General features: G+C 36.1%; 1 non-coding gene across 1 annotated transcript; it reads right to left on the bottom strand.

Annotated features, from left to right (window-relative positions):
- Nucleotides 1-613: 613 nt before the first annotated feature.
- TRNAY-GUA (transfer RNA tyrosine (anticodon GUA)) lies at nucleotides 614-708 on the bottom strand. Its single transcript has 2 exons — nucleotides 671-708; nucleotides 614-650 (listed from the first exon to the last, which is right to left on the bottom strand). It is a non-coding gene; the product is annotated as a tRNA-Tyr (tRNA).
- Nucleotides 709-10,473: the final 9,765 nt, after the last annotated feature.

Below are 10,473 nucleotides of genomic sequence, written 5' to 3'. Positions count from 1 at the left end.
CACGTATTTGAGTTCTCATTTTGAATCCTCATTTGATGAACGTGTGTGAGAACGTAGGAAAGTTGATTGTTCTTTTAGTTTATGAACGTAAAAGTAAACTGTAAAGAAAAGGGAAACTTGGGTTTTGTATTTTTAGCTAAGCTAATTGTTCTTCAATTTTTTGTTGCCATAATAAATTTTATGCAGTAAGTAAAAGATAGTTCACAGACATGGTAAGCATGTATTTGGTTTCATGGAGAATAATATTCTGAAAAACATTGTCATTGTTGATCAGTATCTAATTTCTCATATCACATCTTTTAAAATTAGATTATATAATGAATAGTAACACAGGGACATTCAGACATATTGCTTTATCTAGTGAAATATATGATTCGTGTTACACAATTTATTCTTTCTAATTTGATATATAAATTATTAAGAAAGTTGTTATTTGTGTGCCAGTTTTATTTTCATTTCAGGTTATTTGAAAATCTTACACGCATACATTTTTCTTGCTTTGTTCAACTGGTGGCTGTGATAGGCAGAAAAGTTATAAATAGCTTTCCAAACTACATGGAAAGCTTGATTGCGAGAGAATGAAATTAACAATTTTACTCCTGCAACAAAAGTACTCCTCCGGGCCGGATTTGAACCAGCGACCTATGGATAACTAATTATTACGATTCATCTACAGTCCACCGCTCTACCAACTGAGCTACGAGAGGAATTTATTTATTGGTTATTCATGTAACCAGAAATGGAGGAAAGTTTTCTTTTGCTCATTATAGATCTTGTTTCTTCTTTCCCATTGGTAGCCATTACACAGTTAGTGTCATTAAAACATTTAATTTCTTCGCACGCAATAGAGATTAAAGTAAAAAGTTAAGACATTTCTAAGAATGAGTTCGTAATAAAAACATCAGTGTGTTTGGTATATTTCAAAATTTGTCCAAAAATTATGAAAATAATAAATGAGCATACTTTCGTTCAGGAAAATACATCAAAATAGAACGCGTGTTTTACTTGGCGCGTGGAGTCCTTGATTCAATTCTCAACTATGTATGTTTCAAACAGACAATATCGTGTCAGTAATTTTCTCCTTTCCTCCCACTTTCTCATTCCAGAAAATTCTTTCAGTATCTTTCCATTTGCTTTAATAGTTTTCCTGTGCCTAAACAGCATAATTTTCGGATCTCAATCTGGTATATTTAACATCTTTTCACGAATGATTATGTATTATATAGTAATACTTGTTAACGGCAATGATAAAAGCAGTTGTTAGGTATTCAATAAAATGTTAAGAAACCTATGTACATTTCTTTTCTATTTTCGAATAAGGGAGAGTTTTGAATGATTTGAATTTTGTTTGAAAGAGTCACCTTCTCTCTTCTTTTCTTCTGTGAACTGAAGGCCAGAAATTTTAGGTGGGTCTAAATGAGAAGAATTGTTTTACCTAGCTAAATTTCGGGAAGTTGTGGGATACTGTATTTTGGCATAAATTCAACATATCTCTTTATGATATTTATTTTAACGAAAGTGACATATTAATATCCGGGTATTGAAATAGCATGTTCAGAAGCGTATAACAAGCGGTGATACGATTGTACTACCCATTTTTACCACATGACACTTTACATTATATCTTTATCGCAATCAACATTCGCTTGTATTGAGACACGAAAGAGCTATTTTCAAAAGGCAACAGGGAAAGTGAGGACATCGGCGCAAGCTTCTTGCAGTTGATTTCGGAAACTTTAAAAAAACACTGAGAACATTCCCCAAGAAGTGATCTCCTTTACATGAAAGAGAAACACAAAATATTTGGAAGAAATCTAGCTTGTTCTCTATTACGTAATCATCCAAAACCACATGTGTATCTCTACAATCTTGCGAGTAAAGTGTTAGATATGTTCAAAAGTGTATTCAAAATAGAGGCACGGTTGTATTGCCCCGTAGTGGGCATCTTGATTCTTTGAACTTTATACCAAATTATAACGATCAACATCTGCTTATATTGAGGCAAGAGGAAGTTATACTGAAACACAACGTGAGTTGAGAACATCGATGCAACATTATTTCAAGTCGCCCAACGCATCACTAAAAGAAATCTGAGAATGTTTGAACGTAAGGAATATACATTCCACGAAAGCGAATGGCCGAAAACAGGACTATTTGCAGTTTGGTCTCCAGACCGAGATCGACAGTCAATTAGCTTTTACAAACCGCATATTCAGATACAAACCGTATATATTTTAATGATTATACACGGTGTTGAAATAATAATAATAATAATAATAATAATAATAATAATAATAATAATAATAATAATAATAATAATAATAATAATAAAAGTTAATACTTGCCTTGAAATTTGGCAAGACTTACTTAAAAGTAGATATTTCGGGGAAAGGGTTCCGTAACTTCAAGACACACCTCTGCAACTACCAACATTTTAAACTAGAGCGTCCCATTGAAGTTTCATGTAGGAAGTATTCTACTGTATGTTTTAAGGAAAATAACTGTAATAAATATAACTGAATATCACGCAACAGTAAGGCATATAATATACTAATTTTTAGGATATGCAGAGGTAAATATAAAACCTTTGCTACAAAAATACCTACACAGAGCATAATTCAATGAGCTCTGAAATACAATGTAAGGAAATAGCCTATGAGATTCAGTCTACAGAGCAATTGTTAGTTAAAGAATGGACATACACTATTTCAAGAATCGGGACAAGACAAGAAATATTTACGATACTTTTCGTCTCGTCTCGATTCTCATCTCCAAAGAGAGACGAAAATTTTGAGTTAGCCTTGACCCGTCTCGAATGTAAAATGTTAATTCTCAAGTTATTTTATTCGTTTTAGAAACGAGATGAGAAACTCCTCTTCTCGTGAGCAACATTAAACCAAACCGAAATATTCTTTCCAAATGTCACGTTTCTGCTTGTAATGGTATGACCTGAGCGATAATTAGCTCCTAGCTTTTAATCTTCTACGAGATAATAATAATTATTATTAGTTTATAATTATTACTATTATTATTCCTGAAGATTTGATAGTTCAAGTATTGAAACATCCGAGTATTCAAATATCTGAATATATTTGGTCTAGGAATTAATTCGTGCGGTTGGTACGCACACATTGAAGCTGTAGTACAAACACAAAATACATAAATACCTTAAGAAAAATATTGTCCATCGCTAGCCACCACTTTCGCCCATCTGTCAGGCAATGTACGGATTCCGTGGCGAAAGAAGTCCTCATCCTTGGAAGCCATCCAGTCAGAGACCCATGTTTCGATATCTTCTGAAGAAGTAAACCGCTGTCCAATCAAATCGTTGTTCATGCAATCGAACAAGTAGTAGTCCGAAGGAGCAACGTCTGTTGAATACGGCGGGTGGGGTAAAACTTCCCATCCGACATTTTCTAAATAGGTTTTGACCGGTTTTGCGACATGTGGGCGAGCGTTATCATGTTGAACAAAAAGTTTATCATGTCTGTTCTCCCATTCTGGTCGTGTTTTGGCCAGAGCTTGCTTCAAACGCATTAATTTTCGTCGATAACGTTCTCCATTCATAGTTTCACCCGGTTGCAGCAGCTCATAGTACACCACACCTTTCATATCCCACCATATGCACAGCATAACCTTTGCACAGTGAATATCTCGTTTTGGTTGTGATGGACCTGGTTCACCTGGTTTCACCCAGGCCTTTTTTCGTTTAGGGTTCTCGTAATGGACCCACTTCTCATCACCCGTAATAATTCGATGCAGAAACCCCTTTCTGCTCTGTCGTTGAAGCAGCAATTCGCAAATGGTTTTTCGTCTTTCAACGTCTCTGTCTTTCAATTCATGTGGAACCCAATGTGACATCTTTTGAATCATTCCCATAGCTTTCAAGCGTTTGGAGACTGTTTGTTTGATCAACGCCTAATGCTGCTGCAAGTTGTTCCTGCGTTTGACACGAACCCTGCTCGAGCAATGCTGTCAATTCTTCGTCTTGAAATTTTTTTGGCTGTCCAGCTCGCTCTTGGTCTGCCAAGCCGAAATCACCACTTCTAAACCGTGCAAACCACTTCTGACACGTTCGCTCAGCTAGAGCATGGTCAGCGTACACTTCCACCAAAATACGATGACTTTCAGTCGCACTTTTCTGCATGTTAAAGTAATGCAGCAGGACACCCCCCAAAAACACTTTATCAGGCACAAATTGCGCCATGTTCACTTAACTACAAACTGGTGTTGTTGACGCTTTAATCCACTGCCCTATACTACGAACGATACTCGATGACAGGGGTTTGCAACACATGTGTGGATACACGGAACTGTGGGACGCTCCGTTCGTTGCGCCATCTCTTGTCCACCCGCACGAATTAATTCCTAGACAAAATAATAAAACGTATGTTATCGCCGATCAATCGCCATCAAAAATCCTAAAGTAAAAAAAATAATAATTGCAACGTGCATTCGCACAAGGACCTTGACCACTGCACCGCGATCGCTACGCAGTAAACGATTCGTTTTTAGTCTGGTTACGTTAGGTTTCTTTGTCACCGCTTGCAAACTTGTATGTTATATTTCTTCGATTCAAAATGTCTTTTGTATTTCTTTTATGATGTTGGCAAAGTTTACATTAATAACTTGAGATTTTCTTAAACCGTTGGGTCACAACTTTGTTTTTTCTCCACACGAAACTACAAATATGACAGATTGAATTCTCATACTCTCTATTTCTTTCAAAGCAGTCGCCATTACCTAGTCAAACACTTATTTCCGCCACGACTCATATTAACTAAAATAAATTCATTTTTCGGAAGCGGAACTTTCACTTTCCGGATTTCGGAAAATTATGGAATTCAGTTAAACTGCGGAATTCAGAAGAATTTCGGAAGTCGGAAAGAATCCGGAATTTACAAAAATTCCGGAGTTGAGAAAAACTCCGGATTTTGAAAAAATCCGGATTTTTCCGAATTCCGGAATGTTAACGAAATCAGAAATTTCTAAATTCCGGATTTTTCCAAATTGCAAAAAAAGGAATTTTTCGAATTCCGGAATTTGTGCAGTTTTACTTTCGGGAGTCCGAAAAGTAATAATTCCGGAATTGGCTATCCCTAGTTTATACACAACCTTTCAGAACACTAAGCTAGTAGCTGTCTACAAACAAACAAGTAATGCGAAGCATTTTGTATCCTGCAATACGTCATGTATTAAAATCCGACAGCAGTTTCAGTATCTAACCAGAAATTGCATATATCTAGCTACTGGAAACTGCGGTATGAAGAATTGTATTGTGTCTTGTCTTTTTGTGTCTTATGCAACCCTGCAAACCACTGAATATCTAAACGGTTTTCGTTAAATCCAAGTTGTAGTACTCACAGTTACATTTATTTGTGTCTATATGATCGTGTTACTAAAGCTTACTATATGATTGCGTTAGTAAGTCTTTCTCTCCTCTCCCGTAAAGTTGTGATACGATCTACTACAGAATAAAGAACCAATTATCAATTTAACCAAGTTGTTGTATTACTACACATCTTCTTCCGTCTCTGTAAACTCTGGTCGATCTCGTTGACACGACATATTTACTTTTTTATACCCCTTTCTTCGTTTACTGAACTAAACAGTAACTATTCTGAAATATACTACTGCGCATGCCTCGTAGATAAATATTTCTGATGCCAATAGTTTCCGTTTTGTCCAAAGAATGTTCTTTTTCTTATTCCCAGCATGACCCTTTTATTACATTATATGAAGAGCATATAGGTCTAAATACCTCATGTATTACATAGAATGTAGGTTTAACTCTTCCAGCAAAGAAGAAACATGTGATCATGATATACAACCCACAGAAGTGATAGCTGGCAATACAGTGATCGTAATCCCTAATGACACAGGAAGCGAGCGGTGCCCTACCCGCTGGTCTAATGGCTAGAACGTGCGCCTTTGGTGTATGGTGTCCCGGGATCGATTCCCGGCGGGAGAACATCTATGATTTTTAACTGTTCTCGATGTTTCTGTGTTTGTGTCCTTGTCGTTATGTTATTAGAAAAAAGCAAGTTACACGAGTGAAGCAAGTAAAATTAGCAAAAAGTAAGTTACTGAAACACGTTCGGTGAGTCAGTTAAAAAAAGTCGACAAAGCACTGGCTTTTCCCGCCGTCCATGAGAGTTCGAATCTATCTCGGCTTGATTTTTTATCCATTTTAGAGAAAGTATTATTCCTTTTCGCTACAGGTAGTCACTCTTTTCGTATTCTTGGCTGTCGTTCACAGTTGAACTAACTGGCTATTCTTATTCTTTCTACGAATGATGGACCTTCTCTTTGACTTCATGTCAAACATGTATACGTAATGAAAAGGCGCTGTCGATAATAATAATAATAATAATAATGATATGAAATATTACTAGCTAACTCGTGTGTGTATTTCGACAATATAATTTTATATTATTATGTGGAAATAAGTAACGCTGGCCGGCGCCCCCCTAATTTTTTTCGATCCGCCTTATGGGTCCACGGTGTCCAACGTTGGTCCCATCTCACTATCATTTCATGTTCTCTCGATATAAGTTATCGACCTTTTGCATAAAGAGTGCTCTGCCGTGGCCCCATGACTACCCATGACAATAACTCTTCGTTCATTTTGCATTGAAATCGCTTATTTTTCTTAGTACTATGAGTGCATACTGTCCAACGTTGCTCCCATCACTCTACAATTTCCCGTTCTCTCGTTATAAATTGCTAATATTTTGTTTGTAAGGAAGATATGCGTTACAATCATTACGTTTGAAGAAGAATTGAGGAATATATTACCTTGCCACAAACAACACCTTTATTATTATTATTATTATTATTATTATTATTATTATTATTATTATTATTATTATTATTATTATTATTATTATTATTATTATTATTATTTTACTTACCACTAATGTTGCCTACCTTTATTTGCAATGCAATGTGTTACTAAAAAGCAAATCAAATAACACTCCTCGTCATTCACGCTCCCGAACTCGAAATACATGATTTACAGTTCTCTGTGTCAGGGGGAAGCACATTTATTATATCATTCTTTCAAATAACACGTTTCACAAGTTACTTCACTTTCAATGTGTAATTCCATATCATCACTAATAATCACCTTGTTCCGATAGGAAAATATCCTCCCCTCCTGCAAAAAAAAAAACCTGACCGTGGCGAAAGGGCGTGAACCTTCTTTAGGCGATTAATCGGATCCAATATTTCAATAAGTCCCTGCACACAAATATTTCAGTAAAAGGGGAAACGTTATTCAAACTTTCTGAATACCTATTTATGGGCAAAATTTGGTTCCCTTGCAATTTTTTAAGAGTTTGAAGGGCCGCAATTTTGAACATTTTCATCTGATTATTCTGGTTAACGAACTCATCAAGATATTTCAACAATTAATGTTTGTGCCAAGTTTCGTCTGAATCCGCTGAAAATTAGGGTGGTTACGGCATTCACAAATAGCGTTGTATATATACAGATAGATAGATAAATAGACACACAGAGGGAGAGAGAAAAAGTGTTTTGCTCCCTTCTCGCACCTGTGGGGGGTCAGAGCTAAACCGGGCCCCTTTGCAAAACGTATTGACCAGCCTAACCTAAACACAAGCCTCTTACTTGCTAACGTAGAAACGTGGTCGGGAAGTGTAAGGCATGTAGAAATTGTATTTTTATTAACCATGAGTATGGTCCACTTCCATGTTTTTCTTTTTACTTTTTGCAGCTACTTCGGAACGTTCAATTTTTATTCTTCACTAATTGCAAATGGCGTTTACATTCGAACTATGAGGAATTTTGGTGGCATTTGTTCGGATATTCTTCTCTTTCGAAATGAAGAAAAGAATAAAAGCAATACGCAAAGACAAAAAGTAGTATCAGTACTAAACATTACCAATAATAATTGCTACGAAAAACTCTCTTACCATCTGTCATGAGCTGTATGTATTATTAACAAAAATTTTTAAAAAAAATCCTTGCCGAGGATTCGGACTGGCGACCTCTACGTTTGTAAGCCAGCACCTTAACCACTACACCAAGATCATGGCGTGTTGAACATTTAGTTCTCGGCGTATTTGTTGTATTTGTATTTTATGTTCCCACTTCGACAATTTTTACTCTTTTTTCTAAGTTTAACAGCTATTTCTGACTTTCTCTTTCGGTGTCGTCCTTTATTTACACTATGCACTATTCGTATTCACAGCTTGTGCCCCTCTGCAATGTCTTATTCAGATTAGACTCTTATTTTTGCCCCTCAGTATACATTTGATTGATTTAATTCTCATACTCTCCACGGATGGAGCGCAGGAATGCCAGACTCGAAAAATAGGTGTACATTTACTTTCCTGACAGATAATACTTGGGGAACGTGCCTAGTGTGTTCTTGGTATATTCCCCATTCCGTAAGCGCCAATGAACCACAAATTTACTTCCCCAAAATATGTTAAATCGCCTATATGCGTAATGTGTTTACATTAAGATGAGTCTAAACAACACCTTACACAAGTAAGAGAAATGCAGAGCTACCCTAGGGTGGACGTGAATCTCCAACCTTTGGATTCCTAGCCGCAAGCTCTTCCGACTTGGCCACAGAGGCGATAAAGAGAACATCGCTTGTAGAGGGATAAAATATTGAGGTGCTTTGCATTCGCCTAATCAGAGTGCTCCTTTACTCACATATATTCGACGATAATCGTTTGGGAACAGATAAAATCTACTCGCCATGTAGTTTTATAACAAATTGACGAGTGTCTATTTACTTTATTTCATGGTTCTTCCATATTCACTTCCAAATGATCGGCGACAGTTGTCATCTAATAAAGTTGATGCGTTTTTTGCTTCTAGTACACAATAGCTTAGAAAAAGAAGCAACAAATGCATCAAATGTGGGAGATGAATTTAGAACACCTAAATGGCGAATGCCTAGCACATCTTCTGCTGTTAGGGTATCAGAAACAATATGTACCTTAAGGACGTGTACCTAGAACATGACAGATATATGTCCCAAGTGACGACATAGAAACAAATGACTGTTAGAGTGCGAAACAGAGCCAGGTATATAAATGCTATATTTGTGGAACATAGTCGCAAATATTAATTAGGTGTAACAAGTACCTAAAACTGTAGGTAGCTAAAGTACGTACTTAGCACATGAATATTGCATAAGGCAAGTGTCGGATACCTAAAAAGTAGCTGGGACACGTAAGTGGCCTACCACATCTTGTGCTGTTAGGGTAGTAAGATACATAAATGTCAGTTTTCTTTTAAAATTATACTAACAATTTATTATTATTATTATTATTATTATTATTATTATTATTATTATTATTATTATTATTATTATTATTATTACTATTAACGCAAATGGTAATTATTGTAATATTAGTATCTGTTGCTCCACACAATAAATGTTGAACGGAACTGAATTGTTGATTTTTTCTTTCGCAGTAGATAGCTAGAGCAACTATTTCACCTGAATTCATAAATGAAATCCATCCGTTAACATCTTAACGAGAACGGTGACTTGTGTATCCGTTAGCTCACAAGATAACTCTTGAACGAAATCGATTTTTGAATTCTGCTTTTTGCGATAGATAGCTAGAGCAATTATCTCGGCCGAGTTTGCTAATGGAGTCAAGCCGTTAACAACTTAACGAATAACGGCGACTTACGTCGGTCCGTTAGCCCACAAGATAACTCTTGAACAACACCGAATTTTTAAATTCTGTTTTGTTTTCACAGTAGATAGCTGGAGTGATTATGACGACCAAGTTTTTAATGGGGTCAATCCATTAACATTTTTAACGGGTAACGGTGACTTATATCCACTCGTTAGTCCATACGATAACTTTTCAATGTAAACAAATTTTTTAACTTCTGTCTTTTGCAATAGGTAACTAGAGCGATTATCTCGACCAAGTTATTTAATTAAGTACATCCGTTAATATCTTCACGGGTAACGCTGCTTTCACCAGGTCCCATTTTCTACTATTGAAACAAAAGTAGCAGAAGTTACATATCTCGCCGTTAGATGGCAGCAAACATCATCCAGTGGTTGGCATCTACCGGACGGCATTGAACATCTAGTGCGTGGTCCTTATTACTGTTTACCACACTTTATCATCATCATCATCATTGTTATTATTATTATTATTATTATTATTATTATTATTATTATTATTATTATTATTATTATTATTATACAGGGGTGTTGTACGGAAACTGTGAGATATAAAAGGAGTGAGGTGCCGAACCAAAAACTTTGGAATCTGATGCTACTGAACGTTTCACAGAGATACGGACATCTTAATGCCTGTAGATCGATATGATAATGATACGAGTAACAGAACAGCGAAGATAGTACGAGAAATGTAATATCAATCTGATTCGTATGTGTTGATTTTCGTTATCGGGAAACGTTGATAAGAATTAATTCCGTATGAAGAATGAGTGGACCCAGAA

Source organism: Thermobia domestica, chromosome 15 (genome assembly GCF_964235325.1).
Source record: "Thermobia domestica chromosome 15, izTheDome1.hap1.1, whole genome shotgun sequence".
In the NCBI taxonomy this organism is placed as follows: domain Eukaryota; kingdom Metazoa; phylum Arthropoda; class Insecta; order Zygentoma; family Lepismatidae; genus Thermobia; species Thermobia domestica.
The sequence above is the reverse complement of the archived record's forward strand: the minus strand, read 5'-3'. Positions and strand labels throughout refer to the sequence as shown.